The 12,127-nt window shown below is 40.2% G+C and overlaps 1 long non-coding RNA gene across 1 annotated transcript; it reads left to right on the forward strand.

The window, feature by feature from the left end:
* The first annotated feature begins 6,827 nt into the window (after positions 1-6,827).
* On the forward strand, positions 6,828-10,077 carry LOC130996717 (uncharacterized). The gene is made up of 3 exons (XR_009092754.1): positions 6,828-7,208; positions 9,166-9,229; positions 9,775-10,077. It is a non-coding gene; the product is annotated as an uncharacterized LOC130996717 (long non-coding RNA).
* The last annotated feature ends 2,050 nt before the right edge of the window (positions 10,078-12,127 follow it).

A 12,127-nucleotide genomic window follows, 5' to 3' on the forward strand; every position in this document is an offset into this window, starting at 1 on the left:
GTGGCAAGACTGGGCGACTTCGCTGGTGCCGCAGTATATCAGGAGGACTGAGTTCGGGCGGTTGGTGAGCGCCAATTTCGTGGTTTCATCGCGACGTTGAGCCACCGCTACCTTGTTTATGGCGAGCCACCTTCACCGCCGTATGGAGAGTCTGAGGGACCAGCCCAGGGAAGGGAGCTTGTTGTTGTGCCCCCACTTCCCGAGGAGCCGTTTCCGATTGCCCCTCTACCCCCAGCTGATCCGATTCCAGTTTCTTTTGAGCCTGATGTTTCAGAGCCGATGGTTTTCGAGGCGTACTCTCCAGTGGTAGAGCATGACCCGTTTTGCGTTTCTATCCCTTATTCTTTTTCCCAGCGCTGAGTTACCGCCTTGGGATTTTGACACTGGCAACGGCACCTTTGCCATTGCCACCTGTTGAGTCGGCATAGCCGATTGTTTCTGTTGAGCCTCAGATACAGTATGTGCCCTTTGATCCTTATCCGAGGGTTTGCCCGTTGCCTGAGCCGGGCAACTTTGGCTTTTCAGACATATATACGTTCGATTTTATATTCACGTCCCGAGACGCCCAGGAGGGGAAGGTCTCGGCCAGCACACCTGGACAGTGATGAGGAGGAACCCGGAGGAGGAACTCCAGAGATGACTGTTGGCCACGGAAGGACCCAGCCATTACAGCGTCATATACTGCCGATGGAGTCGAGACATGGGTACCTGTTCCCGAGGTGCTGATTTATGGTCCGATGATGGACACCGACGTCGAGGATGAGCCGAGCGATGATAGCATCTACCGACTAATCGACGAGTACGAGAGTCAGGAGTCGGAGCCGAGCGAGGAGACGGAGCCGAGTGAGGATATGGAGGTTGACGATGCGACGAGCAGGATTTCAGAAGACGACGACTAGCGATCACGTGTATCTAGTAGACGCGTACATATGTATAGATGCATAGTTGATATATATATATATATATATATAATATAAGAGATGTTGATGATTAGTGAGTTTCACTATCTTTATCAGAACTTTGAGAATGATGATGATGTTGGTGCTTGATGAAAAACGAGGATTTGTATTTTGTAACGATGAACGGTTAGTTTAGAAGCCGATAGTTATATAACTCTTTTTCCTTATAGTATACCTCCGAGAAGAAGAGGGAACAGAAGGAACATAAATCGAGAAGAAGATGAAGAAGAGGAGCAGAGAAACCAACCGTTGAGATAATACGACGAGAGTTAGAGTTTTCATCGCGATTTAGGGACACGACCCTAATAGGACGAACGTATTATGGAGACCTCATGGGATGCATAGATACTATTGACCAATTGTACTTCGCAATAGAGGTACTTTCACCGGGACCGCGCGTATCATCGCTAGGATAGTCATGAGAGTAGACTTATTGAGTCCCTATCCCGCTTGGTCGTATTTAAATTTTTCTGCATCCATTTGAACTCCAACATGAGATGAACTATTTGCTATTAAGAAATTTTTCCAGATCCACTGTGTTTGAGCCTAAGCCGTTTGTGTTGGAAATCCTTACCCCTTGCTTTAACAGTGGACAATATATTCATTTTCCACTTAGTGGATTGTTTCTACCTCCAGTATTGATTTATTCCTATCATATCGTATCTCAGTTTCATTCTAGATTCTGTTCTAGCTTTTGATCTTACCTTGATTATAACTTCTTCATTATCCTTGAAATAGCACTGGCTATTATGGAATCATTCCATTACTTGAGCTCGTCTTGTTCAAGATCAGACATTTTTATTCATCACATCCTATTCCCTACCACATTCGACAAGAGTTAGGATCGTCTAGGTAATTAGGATGGTATAACAAGAAGAGTGTATGGAAGAAACCCGATTTAGGGGAGCAGTCGTAGAATATATTTTATTACGGGACGAGCATGACTGTTTGATTATGGATTTTCTTATATTAGCCAAGTATGCCGAAAGCTAATCAATTCGAGGACGAGAAGAAGTGATGCTAAGCCAGAATAGGCAATAGCAGATTCAAGAAGATCGAGATGACAGATTAGAGCAGATAATGTTTTCCACGATAGTAGACTGAGATGACGACTAGTATAGATGTAGCATCGTCATAGTATTATAGGATGTTTTATTTTCGTTCATTCCCCGCAGTTAGTAAGAGTCCTCGAAAGAGAAAAACTTTCATATATGTCTATATGACGATGACCAGAGAGTCTCTATGCTTGAGTAGAGTTTTGAGCTGATGATTGCGATGATAGACATGAGATATGTCCTTGATGATGAGTTATGAGAATTGAGGAAACAGTATGATGTTGAGTAAGGGTCTTAAGATTTGTGAGTTATGAGAATTAGTTCTAAGGTTGATATATGTTCCCTTAGACTTTTACCGAGAAAGAAAAACCGATCGAAGAAAGAAATAGAGTTGACGATATGAGATAAGGCAATAAAACCGTAGCTGAATACGAACGTCAGTTTCGCGACTTGGTTCGGTATGCCACTTGTCGAGAAGAGTTGAACGAGAAGATGTTCGATCAGGCTTGAGACAAGAAGTACGAGACGATTTAACGAGTCAGAACGTGGTTATGTGTACTGAAGCATTAAATAGAGCATTTGATATAGAACTGGCAATGCAGCCAGAGAACGTGATTTGAGCTTCAGCACCCAAACGAGTTAGAGCACTCAGATGTGCAATCCATCCTTTTCTGGATGCAGGCAAGAAGAAAAGAGAAAATGGGACGACCGAAGTCAAGATCCCCAAGGAGCCGTGGCAGAGTCAAAATACGCCACCGCGACATCAGAACTGAGATGAACAGCCTTATAATTGGCCCAGCTGCCCCAGCAGCAGTTTTTCAAGGACCGCGAGGGTTATCGCTTTGTCGAAGAGCAATAAATTACGTCGGAGAGAACGCAAGATGAGAAAGAATAGCTGTTACACCTGCGGAAGGGTCGGGCACTACTCGAACCAGTGTCCGAATCGTCAGCAAAGTGGAAGCGGGAGAACGACCGAGTCAGTTTCGGCCGCAACTCAGAGCAATGGAGGGAACTCTACCGCTACCTCTACCACAGCGACAACAGCCAGCCTACCGACCACATCAGTCAGAAAGGCAACTACCAGCCCCGCAGGCGAATCAACCGCATCATCAGAGGCTGTTCGTGTGTAAGTAGAAAGCACCAGACAAGAATAGAGGAAATTTGTCAGAGATAGGCAAGTTGAAAGATGTGCCCATAGTATTTTTGTTCGACACCAAACGTAGAGCCTGCTCCACAACCTCTAAAGAATAGCCACACCCATAGGCAAAATTTCTACGGTTTCATCCGTATGCCCTAACTTAGAATTCGAGTTAAAATCGACTAAGCTCGAGGTTAGAAACCTGAGATTGATGCCTATGTGGCACTTGGATATAATTTTGGAATGGACTGGTTAGAGGAAAACCATGTGAAGATACAATGCAAGGAAAGACGGATATCTTTTCAGCCACCTGGCCAAGAAACTACTTCCTTCATTGGCAGAAAATGGAAGAAGACGCCGATCATCTCGGCGCTGCAAGCAAGAAATCTCTTGCGAAGAAAAGATACAACCGCGTATGTTGTATATCTGAACTAGAGAGACGAATCCAAGGCAAATGTTGATGACGTACCAGTCGTGTGAGATTACAAAGACGTTTTCCCTGAAACTTTACCGGGATTTCCCCAGATCGACAACTCGAGTTTACGATCGATTTAGAGCCCGACGCAACATCGACGTCGAAAGCGCCGTACAGAATGACCCCTGCTGAGTTACAAGAGTTAAAGCTGCAACCCCAAGAACTTCTAGATATGAGTTCCTTTCGACCCAGTGTTTTCCCGTGGAGAGCACCAGATCTTTTTGTTAAAAGAAGGATGGAAGCTTAAGGCTGTGTATCGATTATCGAAAGTTGAACAAAGTGACATTAAAGAATAAATATCCGTTACCCCGGATCGATGATCTGTTCGATCAACTACAAGGAGCGAGCACCTTTTCAAAGATTGACTTGAGAACGGGATACCATCAACTAAAGATACGATCGGAAGACGTTCCGAAGACGGCATTTCGTACAAGATACGGACACTATGAGTTTATAGTTATGCCTTTCGGTTTGACGAATGCTCCGGCAGTATTCATGGATCTCATGAATCGCGTTTTTCACGAATACTTAGATAAGTTCGTGTTAGTCTTCATAGACGATATCCTGATTTACTCGAAGAGTAAACGAGAACACGAAGAGCATTTGAGGATCGTGTTGGAAAGATTACGAGCGGAAAAGCTGTATGCTAAGTTTAGCAAATGCGAGTTTTGGCTTAAAGAAATTAATTTTCTTGGCCATATCGTTTCCGCGAGAGGAATTGAGGTAGACCCAGCGAAAGTTCAAGCGGTACAGGAATGGAGATCGCCAACCACACCGCACGAGATTCGCAGTTTTCTGGGATTAGCAGGATATTATCGACGTTTTATAGAGGGCTTTTCGAAAATCGCTAAGCCATTGACGCACCTGCTAAAGAAAGAAGTTAAGATCATTTGGACGGACGAATGCGAGCGAAGTTTTCAAAAGCTAAAGAAGAGGCTTACTTTTGCCCCAGCGGATCAAGAGTATGCAGTTTATAATGATGCATCGAAAAATGATCCAAGGTGTGCACTGATGCAAGAGTGAAAAGTTATAGCGTATGCTTCGCGACAACAGAGACCACACGAGATGAGTTATCTAACGCATGATTTAGAATTAGCAGCCGTAGTGCTTGCTTTGAAGATCTGGAGACACCGTCTCTACATAGCACTATGTGAGATATACACCGATCATAAAAGTCTCAAATAATTCTTGAGCAAAAAGATCTGAACATGCGATAAAGAAGATGATGAAAGTTAGTGCAGGATTACGATCGAGGAGCAAATTATCACCCTGGAAAAGCTAACGTTGTAACCGACGCATTGAGCAGAAAGAATCAGGGAGAGTTAAGATTTCTCCTTACACGAGAAGTGAACCTAATCAGGGAATTCGAGAAGATGAATTAGGAGGTAGTAATACCACTACAAACGACAGAAATAATAATTTCTGCACTGAACGTTATACCTGACCTACGATCGAGAATAGTCACAGCTCAGAGAGAGGATGAGAAGATGGAAAGATTGCGAATGAAGATTCGAATCGAGAAAATAGAGAAGTATCAAGAGGCGGCAGATAATGCCATCTTAGTTTTAAGAGAGCGACTGTGTGTGCCTGATAAAGAAGAGCTGAAAAATGAAATTTCGAGCAAAGCTCATGATACCTTTTACACCGCACAGGCGGAAAGTATGAATACGTGCCAAGACTGAAACGACGCTTTGATAGGAGAATAAGAAGCGAGAGATGGCATCATTCGTAGAAGGATGTTTAACGTGTTAACACGTGAAGGTGCCACTTTGGCAACCTTATACAATTATACCTATTAGAGACTTTCACAATAGAAGTGGAACCACATAGCCATGAATTATGGCATCGATTAGCAAAATCGAGAGAAGAAAATCAAACAGTTGAGTAATCACCGATAGATTCTTTCAACGTTAGAAATGATGTTTGTGTGAGTTTTTCCCTATCCCGGGGAGCATGTCATTTTCGAGTTAACGAAGAACTCAAACCGAGATATATATAGGACCTTATGATATGTATTAGAGTAAATAGGCCATGTAGCCTATAAACTAGCGTTGCCTCTGAGCTTCGCGAACGTCCATGACGTTTTCCATGTTTCTCAGTTGAGAAAGTACGTGTTTGATCCAAAACACGTCATCTATCAAGAAGAAGTGTCCCTGGAACCAGTTTTGAGCTACGAAGAGATAAACCTGATGCTATGCAGGACTGGAAGATCCAATAATTGAGGGACGAATCGATTCCTTTGATAAAAATCCAATGGAGATATCACAGTCAAGAAGAACCAACATGGGAAGTTGAAGAGAAGATGAAAGAGAAGTACCCAGAGCTTTTTCCCGAAGGTGAATAACTCAAATTTCGGGACGAAATTTTTTTTAAGGGGGGTAGGATGTAACACCCCGTACTTTTCCTCATGTTGTGAGATAGTGTCTTAACACTATTGAGAGAACTGAGATGTCGAAATACGAGACTACTTTTTTTTATGAGCAGATAAGACAGATTGTCTTTTAAATAGAGATACGAGTGAATAAACCGATGATGGAATTAGAGTGATGAGATTTGAGAAATGAGTTGAGATAGAGATGCTGATTGAATTGAGCTGAGATTTTATTTTATTTCCAACTACCGGGAATAGAGTTACCGGATACTGAATTATTAGAGATTGACTGTCCTATTAAGAAAAATAGGAATAATGAGTTGGAAATAGAGTCGAGGAAGAAAGAGTGAGAAACCTTGATAAATTGAGTCGGTCAGAGAGACGTCTAGCTTATTTGAGTCTGCCGACTGTTTTGATGTGATGTTATGTGAATTTACGTGACTGAGTGATTATGTGATTTTGTGACGTGTGTCAATATGACCATATTATTATGATTTTTATTTGAAACCTTAGCACTTGGGAATTTTTATTAAGTTTCCAAAGAAAGTGCGGCTTATTTTTACCAAGAAATCGAATGATGCCGGTTTATGGAAATTTTTCCAAGCATAATATTTTTAAATTATTTTTCCTATGATGAGGAATATTATAATTGAGTGAGTGCACTAATATTAGTGCTATAATTATTTTATTTTGGTCACATGAATAATTATACTATGGTACTTTATTAATGAGTAATATTTCCATAGTTTTTGTGATTATTATTTAATCACCCTTCTCACATGATTTATTTTTAATTTCCCAAGTATGAGACTAATTACTAAAATTGAGAGAGTAGAGATTTAGAGAGTAGAGATTAGAGAGAGTGTAGAGATTATGAGAGAGAGAGATCAAGGCAATTAATGCCAATATTCACTAAGATTGCCAAATCTTCTATAAGATTAGCAAAATCCTCTCAAATCTTTCAAGATAATTCTCTCTCTCACTCCACCCCAAATTTTCGATCACCACCTTCTCCCTCCCTTCATCTCTCTACTTTCCACCATTGACAACCATTAACAAGACCTTCGGAGCTTCACAAAATCACACCAAAAACACAAATCACCCTCTAAATCTTACACTAAACACTTCCACCTCCTTGAATCCAAGAAGATCTTTGGAGTTTGATCTTCAAAGTTAGAGAGAGAAAGTTTGGTTTTGGGTGTAAGTTTGGGTAAGTGATCTCCATATTCATAGATTAGACTTGTTTGAGATTATATATAAGTATTCTTGAGAGTTTGAAGCAAGAAAACCACCCCCTTCATTTTTCTCTAAATTTTCGAAAATATGGGTCTTATACCCTTCAAAAATTTTTCTTTTTCTTTCCTTGAATTGGGGTGAGAAAAATGATCTATGATATGTTTGGTGATGATTGATGTGTGTTTTGCAAAGCTATGCTTTGAGATTTGAATTTTCGATGGAAGTTAGTTTACCCAAAAATGGGAAATTTTGAGTCAATGAGTTAATAGATAAATTGATGATGTAAATGAGTCTATGAGATGTATATGATGATGATTGATGGAGTAAATTGAGTATATGATGTCAAATGATGATTTTGATATGAGTTAGTTTACTAAAATTAGGGCTATGTGTATCTATGCTCTAATTTGTAAATTGATGGTTTATATGTGAGTTAAATGGGTTAAGATTAATAGATATATGATGAGATTAAAGATCCATGTGAGTTCATAAAATTTCAAAGAGTTTAGTTTAATAAAAATTGGGACTTTCTTGTCTATGTGTTTAATAAATGATTTGGCTTAAGATATGTGTAATTGAGCATGATGTTGGTGTTTTAATATGTTTGATTAAGTCTTTTGGAAGCTAAGTAAAATTTTGACTTGAGTTAGTTTATGAGAGTTTTTGAGTTTTCATATTTTGAGAAGTCAATAATTGATAAAATGAGGTCTAATTTGCTTTATGACCATTTTGTGAAGTTGTCATGTTTTTGTTGAGAGTTTATGTGAATATATGAGTTTTTATTAAAGTTTGGTTGGTATGATTAAAGGGGGATTTATGTGTATAAAATGAGTTATATGAAGTATGAGGTCATTTTGAATGATTGAGTGTTTTTAAGCATGAAATTGAGAAGAGGATTGACTTGATACGTTTGTAGAAACGTTTTCCTTGAAATTTGAGTTAAGATGTAAAAAAGGAGAGTTAATTTGAGTATGATGAGTATTTTAAATGTTTTGAATGTTTTTGAGTGTTATATGTGTTTAAAATGAACTTTGATTGGTTTTCTTTGAAGAAATGTTGAATTGAGCATTTAAGAGTTTGAGATGAGTTTTGGTGATTTTTTCGTAGGCTACTGACCTACTGTGATCGACGGGTTGTCGATGTCTAATGGCTTTGAAAATTTTACAGCATGTCCCTACATGAGTCTTGAGCATACCGGTACAATTTCAAGTCATTTGGACTTGATTTACTATTTTTAAAAAATGCAAAACCAAATCTGCACATTTCTACCGGGAATTTCAGAGAACAGGGGACAAAGTCATTCATTTCAGTATCTTCCTGTGTGATCTAGCTTCCAAAAGTTTTATGCTATCAACCTTACTGTATGGGCTAGAGATCCACCAAATGTGAGCTCAGTTTGACAACGTTTACTATTTTTTAAAAATCAATGTTTCCGATTGCTCAAAACTGCCGAATATGGTAGACCGTGGTACAAATGCCATATCTCCCAAACCACTTGGAGTTTCTGACTCTACGTTTTTTTAAATGAAACTAGACTCAAATATCTTTCTTTTGGTATGAATCTGGAGTCCAGGCGATGTCGGAGTCAGAACGTGTTAAATTTTGAAGTTGAGTCAGTGGGAAAAACAGAACATGATTTGTTGATGTTTGATTGTATTTTCTTATGTGCCTTATGTGTTTATGTTGCCTAAGTGTTTTAATGAGATTAGACGAGTCTTATATGAGAGATAAATCGAGACTTAGAACCATGATTTTCTTGAAACCTATCCTTGGACTTAAGGATTTGAAATGAGTGAAGAAGTTTATGTAGAGTCGATCAAGAGATAGAATATAAGATAGAGCATGAGTTAAGGCATGAGTTTTTGTCGTTGAGTTCTAATCGAGATTCATTTTATGACATGAACCTTCGATGATGACGATGATCCCTGAAGACACGAGCAGAGCAAGGAAGTAAGTAACTCCGCTTTGACGGGAGTGTTTGAGTAAGGTCTTCAGGTGGGCAATATTTTGAGTATACATATATTATCCGAGCTTTCTAAAATGATTTGATGATATAATGATGTTATGAGCTTATCAAATAATTTGAGATAAATGATGTTTGAGAACTGTTTGACTTGCCAATTTTCATGATGATGTTGAGCTTGTATGTTTACCCTCTACTGTTGAGATGAGACGATCGGGTCCTGGGCAGTTGATAGCTATCCTGCCAGGGCTAGTGTACACAGAGGTGACTGTGAGCCGTTGAGCGAATCGGCCGGTCACGGTGCTTGAGAAGGAGGCCTACTTCTCAGTACCTTTGATGATGATGAGTTGTAGATGTGGTACATACATGATGAGTACTTTGATAGCGCTATCGTTTATTTATGATGTTGATTATTAAAACTGCATGCACAGATTCATTTAATACTAACTTATTTCTGTGTATTGCTGAGATGTGGCAAGCTTCAAACCTATAGCTCTAAGAGCACCTTTCTTGTTTTTCGGCGTTTGCCCACGGAGTATTATATACTCACGCCCTGCATGTATTTCTAAATGTGCAGACTAAGCGAGGAGCGAGATTGGTCTGGTGCTGGCGGGGAAATGTTGGAGGATGTATTTACTTTATCGTATTTCCATTTTGACGATAAAGTCTTGATGATTGATATACTTTAATTTTCTTTTGAAGTTAAGCAATGTACTCACGGTTATATGTCTTCATACATATAATCGGTTCGCCTTTTGCTGCGATACTCTGCATATTATGTTCCCTTACGAAAAATGAGCGATACCCGTTTTGTTTTTGTTCGTGAAATTCCTGATAATTAAAAAGTTATAACGACGTTGACGATTTTACCCTTGGGTTCATTTATAATGATTTCTTTAACACCTTTTGATGCGAGCTTCCGCTTGATGTTCGACCTATTCTTCTTATCTTTTATTCTTTTAAAAATAGTCGTATCGATACTCGTACCCCACTATCACTAGTGTTGGGTTTTCGGGCTGCGACACTATCTGTATCTGACTAGGTTTTATTTGAACTAGATCCTTTATCTTAAAGGTCTCGAAAAAGTTTACTCCTTCTTTTCGTGCTTGCTATTTGCTCTATCTGCTGTTATCTGTTCTCTCTTTTTTGATGGAGACTAACAACAGCAGATTATCCTCTCTACCTATGTTTAGTATTGAAAAATACGACATATGGAAGTTTCGGCTTGAAAGCTTCCTCACCGCCCAACATTGCAGAATGTGGGAAGTCATCACCAACGGACCAATCACCATCACAGAAACTATCAAAAGGGTTCCTGTTGAACTCCAACAAGATCCTTACGATGATGTACAGCCTAAGTCAAAGGCAGACTTCACCACAGAAGAAATGAAGCAAGATGAGTTAGACAACCTCGCCAAAAGCATCATCTCCGGCACCGTTCCCGACAAGTATGTCATGAAGATCATCAAGTGTGGAACAACAAAGGAGATGTGGGACATTCTGGAAAGAATGTGCGTAGGTTCTGAGGAAATCAAGGAGAATAAGCTATCCATAGCTTGCCAGAAGTTCAACTCCTTCCTCATGCTCAAGAATGAATCTGTCGAGGAAATGGAACAAAGATTCAATCTTATATTGAATGAAGTTCAATCTATTTCCAAAGACAAATACACTCAACGAGAAATCAATCTGAAGATTCTTCGAGCACTGCCACGTGGAGAATGGCAGATCTACTCAGTCGCTCATCAACATAAGCCAGGATTCAGTCAGCTCCCGACAAACAAGCTTTTCTCCGACCTCATGGCAAATAAGTTCGACCTTCTGAGAAATCTTGGAAACAAGAAGGCTGGAGGATCAGACGAAGATGGTCCATCAACCTCAAAAGAAGCTGCACTGAAGGCCTCAACCAGAGAAGGCAAGAAGCAGATCAAGGAACCAACGGAACTCAACCAAGAGGACTACTTCAGCCAATATGCTTTGTTGACTGAAAGATTCAACAAGATGGAATCCAAGTTCCGGAAGTACAAGAGGTTCCACAAGCACCACTTCAAAGGAAAAGAAAGAGAAGGGAACTCCAGACATTCCACAGATCGAAGCGGAGAAAGGAAGTCATCCGCTTACGACATCAAAGATATGGAATGCTTTGGATGTAGAAAGAAAGGGCACTTTCGACATGAATGCCCAGAAATCCATCGATTGCCTACTTTCATGCTTTCGGTTCTAAGTGTTTCATACACAACAATGATAAGAAGAGGTTGAACACTTTCGATAGCAAGGCTGATCCAGGAGTCTTCCTTGGATACTCTGGAACAGAACGATCAAGCAAAGCCTATCGAGTGTTCAATACTCAAACTTTTTGTGTAGAAGAAACACCTCATGTGATCTTTGATGAGTCTACAGATGGTTTCAGGGAACAAGATGCTGAAAAGGATATTCAGATCGCTGAAGGTTCCAAAGCTGAAAGCCACAACATCGAGCCCTCTACTGTCTTGGTGTGGGGACCTGGCAAAGATGAAGATGCTGAAATGCTTCAGTATCAGAAAATCAACCAAAGGTCTGAAGTTCAGACTGGAGCCAATGCAGATGGCATCAGTCAAGGGGGAACCCCAGTCGCTGAAGTTCGAGTTGAACGCGCAGAAGCCGCCCCAGCTCAACTCTCCCCTGCTCCAGAAGGTGCTCAACACCCCAGAGCCATTCTGACTGAAGAAGCCCCACCTTTCCCTGAAAAAATCAAGAAGTATCGAAGATGGTTTGAACTCCACTCAAAGGATAACATCATTGGAGAACCATCAGAAGGCATCAAGACTCGGAGATCAATGTACAACCTCGTCTTCGACATCAACTAGAACAGCATCAACGAAGATAAGAATTTCAGCTGTTTCTTATCAACTACAGAGCCCAAGGATATTGAAGAAGCTCTGAAGTCTACTCAA

Source organism: Salvia miltiorrhiza, chromosome 8 (assembly GCF_028751815.1).
Source record: "Salvia miltiorrhiza cultivar Shanhuang (shh) chromosome 8, IMPLAD_Smil_shh, whole genome shotgun sequence".
NCBI lineage: Eukaryota > Viridiplantae > Streptophyta > Magnoliopsida > Lamiales > Lamiaceae > Salvia > Salvia miltiorrhiza.